At 41.3% G+C, this 15,913-nt stretch overlaps 1 pseudogene; it reads left to right on the top strand.

Annotated features, from left to right (window-relative positions):
- The first annotated feature begins 9,221 nt into the window (after window positions 1-9,221).
- On the top strand, window positions 9,222-9,641 carry LOC149184875 (pyrophosphate-energized vacuolar membrane proton pump pseudogene; annotated as a pseudogene).
- The last annotated feature ends 6,272 nt before the right edge of the window (window positions 9,642-15,913 follow it).

Here is a 15,913-nt window from a genome sequence, read left to right as displayed (position 1 = left end):
CCCTAGTGTTTCCTCTGTTTGCCTTTTCTTTCATCCACCTGCCTCTTATAACATTCTTTAATTTGATGACCAGGTTTCCCACAATAAAAACATCTCTTAACATAATTATTAGTCATACCTCTTAATGATATCTTTTGAAAAGAGTTGGCTCCCTTCTGCTACTGCTCTTGCGGTTGCTGGTGCTGCTTTCCTCTGTATTGTCGCCTCTTCGCCATCAGAGCTAGGTCATTGCTCTAAGTTTTCAGATTCTGTCGTTGCTCCTCCTCCTGGAGCAGAATCGCTGTCAGCCCATCAAATGAAGGGGCTTTCTCCCTCGCTGACAGTCCTGTGATGAATTTCTGGGATTCATCAGTCATTCTGTTCAATGTGAGTGTAACTAGATCTGAGTTGGACACCTTTTCTCCAATAGCTCCCAATTTGTCTCTCAGATCCTTGACTTTGGCCATGAATCCACCAAAGGACTCATCCTCGTCCATCTTCAATGCAAACAACTTTCCCTTGAGTGCCAGAATACGATTTGTATTCTGAGTCTCGTACAGGTTCTTGATCGTTGTCCATATATCAGCGGCCGACTTGGAATCTCTGATATGTGGGATAATATTGTCCTTAACAAACATCTTCAGTATAACTTTTGCTTTCATTTCTCTTTTATCCCAGTCTTGTTCTTGGGTTGTTGTTCCAGATCTCGGCTCATTTCCCTCAATGATCGCCCATGCATTTATGCTCTCTAGCAAAGTTTGCATTTTGAGTTTCTAGTTGGAGAAATTTGATCCATCGAGTTTTCTAGACTCGTGGAGGTATGATTCTATACTGTTGTTCATTTTCGCCCAACTGAACAGCCCAATCGGCCACCACCGGGCAAGTCCGATCTGCTACCACCGAATAGATCAGGAACTTCACTGTGCCACCACCGGGCAAGTCCGATCTGCTGCCACTGAACAGATCAGAGACTTCACTGTGCCACCACCTAGCAAAACTGATCTGCTGCCACTGAACAGATCAATAAACAAGCTCCAACACGCCACCACTGGGCAAAGGCGATCTGCTTCCACCGGACAGATCGAGGAGCTACACTGCGCCACCACCGGGAAAAAAATTGATCTGCTTCCACCTAGCAGATCACAGAGCTCTGATTCGCCACCACTGGGCAGGTCTGATCTGCTACCTCCGAACGGATCACGGAACCCCAATTCGCCACCACTAGGCAGGTCCGATCTGATACCTCCGAGCAGATCAAGGAACCTCAATTTGCTAACACCGGGCAGGTCTGATCTGCTACCTCCCAGTGGATCAAGGAACCTCAATTCGCCACCACCGGGCAAATCAAATATGCTGCCACCGAGCAGAAATTTCCACGTGCCACCACCGGGAAACTCCGATCTGCAAAAAATTGCAGATTTTTAGAGAGAAAGAGGCTGTCTCTGTGGCGCTCTGAAGAGCTACAAATCCACGCCAATTGCAGAAAAGAAAAATTCACGGTGTCCACGGAAATTGGCGCGCTTAAGAGCCACGGATCCGTGCCAATTCAGTCACAATTTCGTTGGCACGCTTATCAGCCCAAAACCCATGCCAATTGACGCGTCTATTCTTTAAAAACTTGCACCTTTCGGTTTTATTCTGGATTGGCGCGACTGTCTGCAAAAAAAATCCACGCCAAATGCTGCTTCTTCTAAAAAAAAATGTGCTCCAACTGCTGCTTCTTCTGAGATCCTTCACTCCACGTGTTACTGTAGTTCCACCTGATCACACAGACACATTTACATACCCTCCTACCACTATAGATATGTAACTAATGATACATCCCTAAAGAAAAAAAAATTGAGACTATTTCTACCTTAAGCTCTGATACCAAGATAAAAATCAAACATTGAATTAAATGAAGGAGTTGCAGCTCACAGGTGTGTACGGCACCTGGGAGACTACACTCAAACAAAGAGGAGACTCTCTCTCTCGTTCACTCTACATTACATCAAATGAATAGTACAATATTAAATAATCACTGAAAATTAGGTAGTTGTAAACAACCTCCTAAACTCTAGGAACTAATCCTATACTAAGGAGATACGTTACAACCATATAACCATTTCTCCATTATTTTTAACTCTATGCTCACTCCACCCATACCAAATCACAAACGTGTCAGTGAATCCTCCTAATTTTTCATAGTGGGAAGGCCTAAACCTTGGCCAAATGTTCAAAACTTGGTTTCCTCCACTTTTTTATTTGGTAAAGTTCATTTAGTAAGATTTTCTAGCTTCATTTTATTATCTTATTCTGGGTCATAATTTCCTTGGCTTATTTTGGTAAAACAAGCTTTGGTCTCGATTATTCTGCCAGAGCACTCACATTACCACACCTTTAGGAGAGTCGAAAAATCGTGGGCAATGTTTCTGGGTGCTTCCTTTTGTTGCTCAAAATTACAAAGAATGGTCATTGCCATTATTGTGAATCCCTACAGTCAAGGGAGACCCACAACACAGTGTCGACAGTTGGTGTTGGTGTGGGTGAGGTACAAAAATAGAAGTTCAGAAACGCAACGTCTTCATTATGATCTCTGGTGCATTTACTATAGTAGTTCGAAACGCAACATTTATGTTTTAATCTATGCTGCATTTACTATAGGAGTGCATTTCTCTTCTGAGAAATTTTTTTATTTCTTTCATAATGAAATTAATATTTTTAATATGAAATTTTGTTATTCAAAATAAATATTTAATATATAAATAAATTCAATATCTTAAATTTTTTAATTTATGTAAGATTGCACAAACTATTATAGTAAATAGTAGTGAGAATACAACAGTAGTATTTGGAAAATATGTTCTAACTCGATCAGCATTTTACCGCATTGATGTGCCCCAAAAATGTACAATTATTTGGGCTCATTCAACCTCCTAATTTGGCTTAGTCCACCATTCTCATTTGTTTATTGCATGTTTTTTATTATTTTTATGTTAATAGAGTGAATTTTGTTAGTCATTATGCCAACAAGTCTAATGGGTGCTTTGTGTAGCCTTTTTGGTCAACTTGGAGACAAAATTGGAGGTCTTAATGAGCACTTGGCAGCCAAATTCGTGGGAGAACAAGCTAGAGGATTTGTAGGAAGGTGTCCCCCTCATTTATGGGCCCTTACCTCGAATTCTCCACCATCAGCTCAGAGTTCAAAGGCCACCAAATCAATGAGCTCAAGGGCAGCCAAGCAAGTCAAGTTGGACTGCTGTTAACTACAAGTCTTGGGCAGCCAAGTCCCTAAATTTTAGGAGGACTGTTGGGTCCTCAAATTGTATAAATAAGAGGGCTTAAGACCTCATTGGAGTTAGTCATTTTTGGGATTAGCGAGTTAGTCAATTTGGTTAGCCAATTAGTCTTTTTGTAAGCCGGTTTTGGCATGATGTTAGACTCATGATTATTCAATAAAGACAGGCAGCTTTTGATTCAATTCTGAGTTTTCAAGGGAGCTATAGCTCTCAGGTTAGGGCCCAACCTGAGAGCCATAGACGTCCTCTTCTTTGTATTGTTATTTACCTTTCTTTCCAGCACTTTGTTTACTTGTTTTGATATGCATTTCAAGAACACAGTTTGCTGATTTGATTTCTTTAATAGGATTAAGTAGGATTAGCTTATGGTTAATTTTGCTTTCAGTTGCTTAGATCAGAATAGGAGAGTTGTAATTCACTGGAGCTCCAGAAAAGGTTGAAAGGACCTCATTGCCATCTTTGTTAGGGATTGGGGTGCAGTCTGAACCAACCACCAAAAAATGCAGCCTTTTACCTTTATGCAAGCTGCAACAGAGTCGTTTTCATTATAGATCTTTCCATGCACTTCAATCTTGAACCATACTTCTTCATCACAACTTCATGCACAACTTCTCTTCACGATTTACATTGCTGTTCATTGAGTTCATAGCACAGGAAGCATAGGTTAATGAATCCTCGTTTTTGGTGACAGTCATAAGCAATTTGTTTTATTTACACTGCTCCACATCATTCCATTTCCTTCTTCTTCGTCTTGACCACGCCTAAAGCCACATCCTTGACCTCTTTTTAGCTCGTTTACCTTCCAACTGTTCCATTGCCCACGTAGCTTCATGTTGTTGACCTTTCATTGTTCTAGCCTTCCATCCACCAACCAACTTTGTGCACTCTTTCCCCATCCTATTTCTCTATCCCTGAGCCATCAAAAGTTCCATCTCCACCTCACCTATCCACCCAAAACCATTCCATCCCTTCACCATCAACAAACTTCCACTTACAGCACATCCTGTAGAATTGCACAGACTTCCTGTAGAAATTCCTGAGTTTCCTGTAGGATCCCCTGCAGACATCCTGTAGGAGCCCACACACTCGGTTGCTGAGCATCTGAACGTGAGGAACCTCTGTGGACTGATGCTAAGGATCCCTTGGGACCTCTCCTAGCCTCCCTGACCTTTCCCAAGTTTTCCTTCCCTCTGCACCACCTTTGCACAACCAAACCCTAATAAGAACAAAATCACAATCACTCCATCCACTTAAGAAAAAATACAAAAACATGTCTTTTCAGATGCAAGTAGTTTAATTTCATGCATTTCACATCACTAGAAGTAATGGCATCATCTTTAGACATTTGCACTCTCACTATTGCATCATAGAGGTTAGACTAGTCAGATTAGGGTTTACTAGGGTTTCCATGTTTTGGTTGGCTTTCAGTTCGTTTTTGCCAAGTAGATTAGTTTTCTTTGAGATAGCTTTCGTCCATCATTTAGCAAGCTTCTTCTGAGAGCATATAGAAGTTGGCTTGAGCCCTAGCGGACTTGTGCCAGCTGACCAAGTGACAGCTGCGACAAGAGATAGTACTTGTGCATACAGCACCGTCGCTTCCAAGTTTGTACGAACTACCGGGTTGATAAAATTAGAGATAGGGAGCTCCAGGAGTTGTAGCATTATTGCTACAATACTGAAGCCCACCATCTATTTGGCGTCGTTGCCGGGGAAGCGGCAGAGTATTGGTGATTGTTGCTATTCTTCTATTTTTTACTACAACCTTCTGCTAAGTAGTTTATTTCATTTCCATTATGCAATTTCATTTATGCAAAAGTAGATTAGCATTTCTTGCTTTCATAGATTAGCATTTCAATTCCGCAATTTCATTTCTGCAAGCGTAAATTAGCATTTCAATTCCACAAGCGTAGACTAGCATTTCGTTCCTGCAATTTCATTTGAGCAAAATAGATTAGTCCTTTCCTGCTGTCATTTCAATTCCGCATTTTCATTTCAGCAAGATAGTTAGTTGCAGTTCAATCTATTTTAGTTTTGCAGGTAGAAGTAGAAAAAACAAAAAAATCAACCAAAAAGATTTCATTTCATGCTTTGTAGGAGTAGAGATAAGTTAGAAAAATGATTGCACAACACCCCCACTGCTTCACACAGCCAACGTTCTTCTTCGATGGCTGTGATGAAAGAACCCCTGGGTGGACATCAAGACATATCTGAAGAACCTCTAGGGGAGAAGAAGAAGAAACATTCCTCTGAAGCAAATGGCTACAAGCAAAAATGTTGGGAGCAGTCCCTTGTCCAAAGATGAATTTGCAAATCAGATCGAAGATTTCAAGAGTGATATGAGGCAGTTTCTTGCCATGCAACTGGATACCTTGCGGATCCAAAAGAAGCAAGAAGAAGCCAAGAGGGCTTTGGCCATTTTTTGTCCTAGGTGCACTAGAAAGCATCCTAGGAACGAATGTCCAATGCACCCTCTAGAAGTGTGTTTCATCTATGAAGAATACCATCCTACAGATCAGTGCCCTTCCTTGCCCAGAATCAAAGCTACATATCAAAGAGCCAAGGGAGCCACTGAATCACTCTGTTATATGAACCAAAGGAGGCCACATGGACCCGTACCCTACCAGCAGGAACTAGAAGGGACACCCGAGACCTATTATGACCCTTACCAAGCCACCTTCATGCCTTCTTGGGGTCCCCCTGCTCATCCTTCCTGGTTCACACCTCCTCCTTATTCCTTCACATATCCATATTATGCCCAACCAGCTGCTCATTCGTTTCACTCTTATGCTCAGCCACAGCCTCAGTGGAGTGCACCTTATCAGGAGTGGAGGCCCCAGTACAACTCTCATCCCGCTCATTTTCGTCCACCACCTGCTCATCCACAACCATCACCTCCTCCTCCACCAAGGCAACCCCAAATGCCTACCCAACCACAATGCCATCTATCTCCATCTCAATTTCACACCCCCACTCAGCTACCCGTACCTCCATTTCCAAAACCCTGCAATGGAGCAACTCAACCCAATTGCAAAGCTGAGGCACAACATGTGCAAATGACTCCTTTTGAGCTCAATGATGTTCACCGAAGCTCAGGAAGAGTGTTGCAAAAGCGAGAATCTATTGACAACATTGAAGGACCAAATGAAAAAGAAGATTCAGAAGAGGAAATCAAAGAACCATGGGCTGCACTTGATCAAGTGAAGAGATCAGAATCAGAGATCAAGAAAGCTTCCTCATGGTTACCATCAAACCCTTCATGTAGTCAAGAGAAAGATCAGCAAAAAGAGAAAGAAGAGAAAGTCATGTTAGAAGGTGACATGAAGAATGATCCAAATCAGCAAGATGACCAAGGATATCAAATCTATATTGAGATATGGTTTCAGAAGGTCACTAAGTTGCAGCAGTACTCTCCTCCTCAGCTATGTTTTGTACTTTCAAAGTTAGATCATTTTGTCTCTGAAAGTTGGATACCTACCAAAGCATGCATTTCGAGCCTTCACATCATTTTTTCTCTAATATCGATGTGCACATGGCTCCATTGGAAGTATTCTTATACTTGAGAACGATTTTGTTTTTCAAGTAGGGTAGGGGAGAAAAAAGAAAAAAGAAAAAAAGAGAAAAAAAGAAAAAGAAAAAATGAAAAAAGAGGAAAATAGAAATCTAAGGTGAAAACCTCCTCGGAGGCGCCTTAGATTGGCTCATTGATTGAAAACCTCCATGAGGCGGTCAATGGGTTGGAAAAAAAAAAAGAAAAGCGAATAAGATCTCTGGGTGAAAACCTCCCTTGGAGGTGCCCAGGGCAGGCAATTAGGGTGAAAACCTCCATGAGGCGCCCTAGTTGTTTTTCAAAAAAAAAAAGAGAAAACAGAAAAAGAAAAATAAAGCTAATCTCCATTGAATAATTTCATGTTGCAGCAATGACATTGCAGGTTGCAAGAAGGACGTTTCATGATAGGAGGAGCACTCAAATCAAGGTCAAAGGAATTTTCTTGCCTTCTACAGGAAGCTCTGTATTTCTACAGGAAATATCCTGTAGAACCTTTGGACGAGCCAAATCCAATTTCAAAAGTGAATCTGATGGTGGGAATCTGTTGATTAGGCCTACAAGCACTTGTGTGTCCATCCATTTCCTTTTTCCATCATTTTTTCCACCTCCTTGTGCTTCTCATTGTGCTTCTACAGGAACTTCCTGTAGAAATTGTGGGAAGCTAGGCATGCATTTCAAAAAGTGGTTTGGCAAGCATGGTAGCTTCCTCAAGGGTTTAGAAGTCCTCATGCAATCTTCCAACTCCTCCTCCATCATCTCCATACCTGCATCACAGCCAAAATTCATTTTGTCATACCATGCAACCAAAATGCAAAGTGCCTTGAAGCAAAAACACATAGAGCAGAATTTGTTTTTGCCATAACTTGAAAACCATGCATCCATTTGACAAACCGTTTTATGGGGAATTGTACAAGGTTGATGACAACATGCCTGAGCAGTTTCATGCAATTCTGGTGCACGGTTTCCAAGAAATCAACCTCCATCACCATCAGCCATTTTTGCATTTTCTCCATGACCGTGCATCCGTTTCAAAACCTGTTTCATGGGGAGATGCACATGGGTGATAGTAACCTACCCAAGCAGTTTCATCCAATTCCGATGCACGGTTTCCGAGAAATCGACCTCTGAAATCTTCAACCATTTTCCATTTTTCTCGAACTCCGTGCATCCATTGATCACGAATTATCTATGGGAGATGCATAATGATGGTAGGAACATGCTCACCGAGTTTCAGATCAATCTGATCTACGGTTTGGGAGAAATGGCAAAAAGAAGTTCTGGTTTTGTGACCATGCAGCAGCAGCAGCTTGAACGTGCAGAGTTGAACGTGGAAACGATTGCATGCAGCTCAGATCCGGCCAGAGGACACCTACACAAGGAAAAGCAATCAAAAATCATTAGCCACGCCCTCATGCAACCAAGGAATCCAAGCATGCAGCAGTAAAAAGCTTCACAGCAGGCAGTCAACTTGCAGGTACGTGACTAAACTAATTCCTCTGTTGCATGAATGTAATTCGAGAACTGCGTGAACAATGAGATGGTTGGATTTAGACAAATTGGTGGCCAGCTAACTGGCCACCCTCATCCAGTTCAACAGCACTTGGTGGGTGAATGAGACACGTGCGCTCAGCCATCTCAGGAAGGAAATTGAAAACGGGCAGTGGTGAACAGTTAAACTTCAGCGTGCTTGATGGTAAGTGATTACAGGCAGAGGACTACAGTTCATAATTAGACTACAGTGAGGAACAATACTTCTGGTCGCATGAGGCCACGTACACTTGGCCACTTCTCTCTCTCACGTGAATCACGCCTCAATTAAAGTTGCTCGGCTAAATATTTGCAAGCTTTGGGATAAGAATTGGTTTTAGTAACAATCTCTTCCACTGTAAACCACCATCTAAAATGTAATTCAGCTTCTAAAGGTGTCTCTTGTTATCCCAAAAAGACCACCAATTCTCAACTGCTTCAATCCGTGCATGCTGCATTCTCTGTGTGCGTTGACATTTTTTTTAGTACCTGTGCAACAAAGTGAAAAAATGAACAAGTACTCATGGAACTCCAGAGACGCTGAAATATTCAGTTGACTTTGTGCAGCACCTTCTTGATAAGTATGAAAAAATTATTAGCATGGCATTTAGCAATGATAAAACTTTCCAAAATGCTTTGAATTCATCATTTGAATTCTTTATTAATTTGAATACAATGTCACCAGAATATATTTCTTTGTTTGTTGATGATAAACTTCGGAAGCGTCTAAAAGGAGTCAGCGAAGAGGATGTAGAAGTAATACTTGACAAGGGAAAACTGTTTCAGATGATGCTGAATCTTCCTGTGCAGCTCTGGTTGTTGCATCCCTATCATCATTTGGAAACTCTCATGATCTTACTGCCATGTGTTATCCCTTGCTTATTAGTTCAATGGGTATCATTGCTTGCTTAATCACAACTCTGTTTGCAACTAACATATTTGAGATCAAGGCTGTGAAGGAAATTGAGCTTGCATTGGAAAAGCAACTTATTATCTCCACAGTAGTGATGACTATTGGCATTGCTGCTGTAAGCCTAGTTGCATTGCCTTCACCCTTCACTATCTTCAATCTTGGTGCCCAGAAGGTTGTAAAGAACTGGGAGCTTTTCTTCTGTGGTGCTGTTGGTTTGTGGTCTGGCCTTGTTATTGGTTTTGTCACTGAGTACTACACTAGTAATGCTTACAGCCCTGTCCAAGATGTTGCCGATTCATGTAGGATTGGAGCAGCAACTAATGTTATATTTGGGTTGGCTTTGGGATACAAATCTGTTATTATTCCCATATTTGCTATTGCAGTAAGCATTTTATGAAGAAAAGAAAGCTGCCGCAGTCGGTAAGTATTGTCATGTCAGGAACAGAAACGTGAATCAAGGTTAACCAATGGAAAAATAGTGATTTAAAGGCCTGGAAACACTTTTTCCCATCCAGCTTTGGCATGCAATATCTATTCTCGGGCAGTTCATTGTACGTGTGTGCTTTTATAATACATTAGACTTTCCATTTGTGTGGGATTCATCATCTTTCAGGAAACGCAGTTCAAGGAGAAGGCACCCCCAGCCAAGCAAGTAAAATCAGTGAAATTGGTTCTACACGAAGCTAGTAGACTGTTTCTACAGGAAGCTAGCAGACTGTTTCTATAGGAAGACAAAGACTGTTTCTACAGGAAGCCAGCAAACAGTTTCTACAGGAAAGTTTGAAAAGCGTGAAGCCAAAGGAGAAATCGGCCGAGATGCTAGCCAAGGAAGTCACCAGGGCCATCAAAGACAAGGGGAGAGATTTGGTTGCTTAGAGGATGAGCAACACTTTCAGTAGGGGGGTGATGATGAGCCCCAAAAATGTACAATTATTTGGGCTCATTCAACCTCCTAATTTGGCTTAGTCCACCATTCTCATTTGTTTATTGCATGTTTTTGATTATTTTTATGTTAATAGAGTGAATTTGGTTAGTCATTTTGCCAACAAGTCTAATGGGTGCTTTGTGTAGCCTTTTTGGTCAACTTGGAGACAAAATTGAAGGTCTTAATGAGCACTTGGCAGCCAAATTCGTGGGAGAACAAGCTAGAGGATTTGTAGGAAGGTGTCCCCCTCATTTATGGGCCCTTACCTTGAATTCTCCACCATCAGCTCGGAGTTCAAAGGCCACCAAATCAATGAGCTGAAGGGCAGCCAAGCAGGTCAAGTTGGACTGCTGTTAACTACAAGTCTTGGGCAGCCAAGTCCCTAAATTTTAGGAGGACTGTTGGGTACTCAAATTGTATAAATAAGAGGGCTTAAGACCTCATTGGAGTTAGTCATTTTTGGGATTAGCTAGTTAGTAAATTTGGTTAGCCAATTAGTCTTTTTGTAAGCCAGTTTTGGCATGATGTTAGACTCATGATTATTCAATAAAGACAGGCAGCTTTTGATTCAATTCTGAGTTTTTAAGGGAGCTATAGCTCTCAGGTTAGGGCCCAACCTGAGAGCCATAGACCTCCTCTTCTTTGTAGTGTTATTTACCTTTCTTTCCAGCACTTTGTTTACTTGTTTTGATATGCATTTCAAGAACACAATTTGCTGATTTGATTTCTTTAATAGGATTAAGTAGTATTAGCTTATGGTTAATTTTGCTTTCAGTTGCTTAGATCAGAATAGGAGAGTTGTAATTCATTGGAGCTCCAGAAAAGGTTGAAAGGACCTCATTGCCATCTCTGTTAGGGATTGGGGTGCAGTCTGAACCAACCACCAAAAAATGCAGCCTTTACCTTTATGCAAGCTGCAACAGAGTCGTTTTCATTATAGATCTTTCCATGCACTTCAATCTTGAACCATACTTCTTCATCACAACTTCATGCACAACTTCTCTTCACGATTTACATTGCTGTTCATTGAGTTCATAGCACAGGAAGCATAGGTTAATGAATTCTCGTTTTTGGTGACAGTCATAAGCAATTTGTTTTATTTACACTGCTCCACATCATTCCATTTCCTTCTTCTTCATCTTGACCATGCCTAAAGCCACATCCTTAACCTCTGTTCAGCTCGTTTACCTTCCAACTCTTCCATTGCCCACGTAGCTTCATTTTCTTGACCTTTCATTGTTCTAGCCTTCCATCCACCAACCAGCTTTGTGCACTCTTTCCCCATCCTATTTCTCTATCCCTGAGCCATCACAAGTTCCATCTCCACCTCACCTATCCACCCAAAACCATTCCATCCCTTCACCATCACCAAACTTCCACTTACAGCACATCCTGTAGAATTGCACAGACTTCCTGTAGAAATTCCTGAGTTTCCTGTAGGATCCCCTCCAGACATCTTGTAGGAGCCCACACACTCGGTTGCTGAGCATCTGAACATGAGGAACCTCTGTGTACTGATGCTAAGGATCCCTTGGGACCTCTCCTAGCCTCCCTGACCTTTCCCAATATTTCCTTCCCTCTGCACCACCTCTGCACAACCAAACCCTAATAAGAAGAAAATCACAATCACTCCATCCACTTAAGAAAAAATACAAAAACATGTCTTTTCAGATGCAAGTAGTTTAATTTCATGCATTTCACATCACTAGAAGTAATGACATCAACTTTAGACATTTGCACTCTCACTATTGCATCATAGAAGTTAGACTAGTCAGATTAGGGTTTACTAGGGTTTCCATGTTTTGGTTGGCTTTCAGTTCGTTTTTGCCAAGTAGATTAGTTTTCTTTAAGATAGCTTTCATCCATCATTTAGCAAGCTTCTTCTGAGAGCATATAGAAGTTGGCTTGAGCCCTAGCGGACTTGTGCCAGCTGACCAAGTGACAGCTGCAACAAGAGCTAGTACTTTTGCATACAGCACCGTCGCTTCCAAGTTTGTACGAACTACCGGGTTGATAAAATTAGAGATAGGGAGCTCCAGGAGTTGTAGCATTATTGCTACAATACTGGAGCCCACCACGCATCGCAAACCCTAATCCTATGGAAGCGAAGACAAAGTCAAACCTACATTAGTGAATATTTTTAGAAAATTCTTACAAGTTTTTAGTTAGCCCAATGAAATTATCTTGTGGGAGCATTTAGCTAGATTTATTCGGAAGTAATGCTTACTGTGAATTGTAAGTGTGAGTTTCTGAGTACTATTGGTATTATTTACAAGTTTGCTATTATTTACGAGTTGTATTAAGTAATTTTAGAAATTTAGATCTACTATAGAATGAATTGTAATTGAGTTTGTTTGTTTTAGATTTTGTTTTTGTTTTTGTTTTTTTTATTATTATTTATGAGATGTATTAAGTATTTTTAGAAATTTAAATCCATTATTTTAAGATCTAGAAGAATGGTTTTTTTTTTTATATATATATTGTTGCAAGAATCACAATATTTTTATGAAATCCATAATTTTTGTTTGAGATTTTAGTTATTGGTTTGGAAAATTTATTAATACTTATGAATATTTGTGTAACAACAAATTTTTTCATAGTATTAGAAGATAAATCTCGTTCAATTCCTCTAATGAAGATAAATCTTGTTCAATTCCCCTAAACTATCTCTAAAAAGTATTGGAAAAATCACCACACCTTTTATAAAATCCATAATTTCCAGCCTAACCATCCTAGTTATGGGTTTGAAAAAATTAGCAAACCACCTCATCTGGCCATTGTAATCAATAAAATATAACTTGTGATTTCTGTGTAACAATGTGCTCTCTCAATTTCTAAATGATTTATGCACATTCACCCCCATTCCGATCCGCTCCAGAGATACGAATTTCTCTTTTCCGTAGATATATCAACGATTTCAGGTTTCGACTAATAAAATCAGGCTCCAAATTTTGAAGCCAAAGAAAGGAATTTACAATTGTATAATGGTTATTTAGCGGTTGACATGTCGTTATGATTTAAATAATTGATTTCAATTACACATTTCAGAATGTTTAAGAATTTGAAAACAAAAAGGGAATTTAAAGAAGCTAGCCTCACTTCTGTCTCTCAAATTTACAAATTTTCAAGTTTCAATAAAAAATGATACACTCGAAACAGAAGTTTTAAATAGTATGACAGTTATAATTATTACGTTCACTGATGGCATACATTTCAGTGATAATTTGTACATTAGGTATCTTACGAAGGGGAACTGATTTTGGCCATAAACAGTTGGAAATAATTAATTCCTACTTGTCATGGTTGTATTTTTTCTAATTGAGGAGTTTGTTCCTACATAATAGGAATAAGGTAGAATATAGTTTCTCCTAGTTTAGTGTGTGGTTGAGAGAATCTCTCAACCACACTACTGTACGTCTAAGATAACATTCCTATCTTAAGACTATTGATTGTATAAATATGTGTAATTTCCTCATTCAATAATATAATAGAATATATTTTGAGTGACTGCAATTTTATCTTGGTATCAGAGCCTGAGGGCCTAGCCCCTCGTGGGCTTGGCTGCTCCTGGGCTGAAGAGAATAAAAGTTTTTTTGTGAATATTTGTTTGTTCATCATCCGTTCTCCATTGGCCAGGGCACGGGTAGTTGTGGCGATTCATGAGTGTGGTGAATTATAGACTGACTTGCTATGCGCTATGAACTAGACGTGAAGAATGGAAGCCGACTAGACCAGGAAGCCTGTCTGCCGAGAATTGCAGAGAGCCTGTGGGAGGCCGAGGAGGACGGACTTACACGGAGGCTGTGAGGTGTGGAGTCGCCGTGCCATCTGTGAGGAGGTGTGGCGGTGGCCTTTTCTAAGTTCGATCAGAGAGAGCCTCTTGGTATGGGAGCGGATTGTCATGTGAAGACCGTGGGTAGAAGCGCTGAGATCTGCACGGAGGTCTACCTTGGAGGATCGCCGACGTGGGTTTTATTGCAAAAATCGTGGAGGCAGCCATTGATTGGACTGGCGTGCTGTTAATCAAAGGAGGCCGACAGAGTGGTGCAAAGAAGGTGCATGAGGAGGCACAAAGAAGCATCGTTCCTTGAGAGAAAAATGTGTTGTTCGCTTCTCCCTTATAACAATTTCTCTCAGCGTGGGACAACATCATAGATTTAAAGGGGACACTTCGGCGCGTTTGGAGGATTTCATGGCCCGTGTTAATGGCTGGGGGTGTTCGTCACCCGAATCAGTCTCAAATTCGGGGAGGACAGTGCATGAACATTTGAAGACAGAGAGCCGTGTCGAATATTCACGCAGAGAGACAGCGATAAATGCGTTGTGACAGTCACTGTTACCATGACTATACCATTTTTTGCAGGCCTGAGCGTTGCAATTTCAAGTCCTGAATGAAGTTATGAACCTGCCAAAATTTTCACGGTCGTTGTGGCCCTAGCCTGGATCTGCTGAATGTTTTCTACATAAGCGGGAATTTTCGTCCGACGCTAGGTAGTGCTTCGTGCCGATTCTGTTTAATGTATCCAGAAAAAGAAGGGACAGTCTGTAACAGCAACCCAATCCGCTTGTATTTGGTATGATAACTCTGGTTTTTGCCCCCGCAATCATGTTTTTGTTGTGGTCACCGAAAGGAGGGAATTCGCGTTCTTCTCCATCCTTAGATGAGACATGGAACATCATCAGGCATGTGGTGCAGTTCTCTCCAACTGTGGAGTACATAAATGGGTCAGAGGTCATCTGGCAGATCCCCAAATCTGCTAAATCTGTCCTGTTTATTGCCCATGGTTGCCATGGGAGGGCAGTCAATTTTTGGGACAGGAGTCCAAATTGTCTACAATTTTATCTTGGCTTAAAGAGAAGAAGCTGCTGGGATTGCCTGTGGTGGCATTAGGAGCATCATCTGGTGGCTATTTCATCTCTGCTTTGGCCACTGAATTCCACTTCTACTCGTTAACGATCATGATCTCAGAAGGAATGTTCAAAGTGATGGAGGCCCAGACCAAGTATCCTCCCACTCTTTTTGTTCATATGCCCAACGATGTCAGGAGAATGGAATTGGTTGCAGAGACCATGGAAATGCTGAAAGGCAAAGGTGTTCATGTTGCTGAGGTTAAATGCCCTGAGTTCCCCTTGACACCTACTTTCTTATCAGATAGAATTCCAGGTTTGGATGAGAGAACTTCCATAAGAATTTTTGAAGTTTTTAAAGAGACAGGCATTATAAATGAGAATAACTACATGACAAGGGATGGGCGGTCAATCTCTTGGCAGAAACCTCTGAGAAGAAGGAAGGGAGCCTGATACCATTGTTAAAGATATTTTCGGCGGTGTGTTGCAAAGCCAAGTCAAGTGCCTTTCCTGCGAAGGCTCTGTTCGCAGTTTTTTGGAGACACATATATGGGCAGAAACCACGCGCTGATGTGGTGTGCTGATGAAGATCCGTGTAAGGGAAGGGAGATCGACGCGTTTCCTGGGGTCATAGGCACTGTTTCATTGCTCTTCTTGTGGTGCAGGATCAATCCAGAGGTCAACAGTGGATGAGACTGTCTAGATTGAGCAGGTGGTGTGAGGATCGTGCAGTGGAGCCTGCCAACTTGTTTAGTCCACATTGGCAGCATTCATCGCTGCAGATTGACCCTAGAATCGGTGGATCTGGCGATCTGGTGATCTATGGTATTGTGGATCCGGTAATCTGTGGTGATATGTGGTATTCTGGATCTGGTTACCTACCTAGGTGATCGGTG

Source organism: Pinus tabuliformis, chromosome 3_2 (assembly GCF_031772625.1).
Source record: "Pinus tabuliformis cultivar Carrire ecotype Pingquan chromosome 3_2, CPIR1, whole genome shotgun sequence".
NCBI classification, from domain to species: Eukaryota; Viridiplantae; Streptophyta; class Pinopsida; order Pinales; family Pinaceae; genus Pinus; species Pinus tabuliformis.
The sequence above is the reverse complement of the archived record's forward strand: the minus strand, read 5'-3'. Positions and strand labels throughout refer to the sequence as shown.